The sequence below is a fragment of the Siphateles boraxobius genome, unplaced genomic scaffold, assembly GCF_051911475.1.
Source record: "Siphateles boraxobius isolate OS27281-9 unplaced genomic scaffold, OSU_SipBor_1 266, whole genome shotgun sequence".
NCBI classification, from domain to species: Eukaryota; Metazoa; Chordata; class Actinopteri; order Cypriniformes; family Leuciscidae; genus Siphateles; species Siphateles boraxobius.
The window spans coordinates 1-2,500 of record NW_027508883.1 but is presented as its reverse complement, the minus strand read 5'-3'; positions in this window follow the sequence as shown (position 1 = coordinate 2,500).

Genomic DNA, 2,500 nt, shown 5'->3' with positions numbered 1-2,500 from the left:
TTATCCGGATACATACAGTATACTTGAGATTTGCTATATATTGCCCTATGTAACTGCTTGCCATCAAAAAATGTAAACTCCAAAATTAGAATATCGTGCAAAAGTTTGTGTATTTCAGTAATTCAAATTAAAAGGTGAAAGTAATATAAGAAACGATATACATATGCATGATTATACTTTTCCGAGGGCCGACATTTCTGTATTTAAAACCCTTTTTTTATTGATTTCATGTAATATTCAAATTTTCTGAGATTTTGAATTTGTGGTTTTCATAAACTGTAAGCCATAATCATCAAAATTATAACTTTTGCACGATATTCTAATTTTTCAAGTTTCACCTGTATATTATCACTCAGCTCTAATCTGTTAAATGCAGATATAGATATCAAGATGCTTTGAAACAATGCATATTGGGAAAGTGTTATGCAAATAAAATGTACTTGACTGAACAGCATGCAGAAATGTCCTTGTACGGTACATGACGGTCAGGCCAGTCTTATTAGTCAAAATAATCAGCAAATTGGTCCAGACTTCATGCTGTGGACAAAATCTGTCTGCAGGGACTATATTACATAACACTGACCTTTCTGAAACACACATGCCTGCCTGCGAGAAACAACGGAGAGTTATGATATCTGCTCTTTTGATTAGGTCAGAGATATGTGTTTCTCTGGAACTTCAACATTTCTCTTATTGTTATTTGCACACGAACAGCATCGGGGAACCCAAAACAAAATCTATAATATAAAAGAGTCAGAGCTGAGACGTCATGGTGACAGTGATCTTTAGATCATGGACGTTGGATTTGTTTCCACAACACATTTCTGACACATAAGGGGGAAAAAACATGTTTTTGTGAAGACATAAAGAGCTAAAATTATTACAAACTAAGTCATAATTAAGAGATGAAAAGCCAAAGTCATAAGAAAGTCATAATATTCACTTATCTCATAATTATGACTTTTTGTGTCATAATTTCTACTTGTTTATCTCATAGTTATGACTTAGTATGTTATAATTGTAATATCGTAATTTTCTATATTTTGTCATAATTTTGACTTTGTGTACACTGTAAAAAGTAATAAGTTGACTTTACTAAGAAAAGCTGTGGAAACTGATTGCCTCAAATTTTTCAAGCAAATTAGGTCATATTTTTTGACTTGATACTACTCTCTACTACTTTGTAGAGTTAACTTGTGTATTTGTAGAGGTTACCATAAAACTTGAGTACAGGTACCTTACTAAACTCAAGTTTAGGCAACTTACAGATTTAAGTTGAGATTTGTAAGCAGAACTTAAACAAAACAGTTATTTTAACATGTCTGCTTGTTCATTTTACTAGAGGAATGTGTGGAAACTGATTGCCTTAAATTTCTCAAGCAAGTTGTACTCAAAATTCTAAGTTGAGAATACAAAGAAAGACAACAGATTTGGCAAAACACTAGAATGTTTATTTGTTCAACAATATTAATTTTAAAACATTACTTGGCCCGCCAACAACATTTTAGAAATACAGCACATAATGCATTCAAGAAAAAACAAAAAACTAAATACAATAAAAAGATCAATGTTTCTTTGTTTTTAACACCTTTATAAAGTGGTTGAAAGCAGAGCGTGTAAGTCACAGAGTTTGGTACAGAATGGCTTGTGGCCAAGGGACAAAATCACTCTCTGTATGAAGTCGAATGTGCTCTTCAATACTGCAGGATACTCTTAAGTTTAGAGCATAATTTAGTCCAAAGAGCAAACACATTGCTTGTGGAAGATTTTCAAGATCATCCACAACCACCGTACCTTCCAAAATGATTGCCGTTGTTGTGGCATCAAGATGCAGGGAGTAGGGTACGGCAGCGGTTGCAAAGTCCTCGGGAATCACTGTCAGAATACCTATTTCAATGTTGGACATATCTTCATTGTCATCATAGTCCTAAAAATGGGAATAGCATATAACAAAAATGAGGTCAAAGAAAGCCACAAAACATCTTTTAAAGGGATAGTTCACCCAAAAATGAAAATCTTGTCATAATTTACTCACCCTCAAGTTGTTCTAAACCTGAATGAGTTTTTTTTTTTTTTTTTCATCTGTTGAACTGAAAAGAAGATATTTTGATGAATGATGGTAACCAGACAGTTAAGAGTAGCCATTGACTTCCATAGTAGGAAAACATACTATGGAAGTCAATGGCTACTCTCAACTGTTTGATTACCAACATTCTTCGAAATATCATATTTTGTGTTCAACAGAAGAAAGAAATTCATACAGGTTTGGAACAACATAAGGCTGAGTAAATGACAGAATTTTTATTTATGGGTAAACTATCCCTTTAAGAGCACATACTCATTAAAATGTAAAACTAAATTAATAACACTGTATTATGTCTAAATGTAAAGGCGTTTTCAAATAGGACACAGCAGTGGATGCAGGGGGGAATACATACATCAAACAACTGCATGAAAAAACAAATAAAACTGAAGGCCAGTTATATAAATTAAAACTATC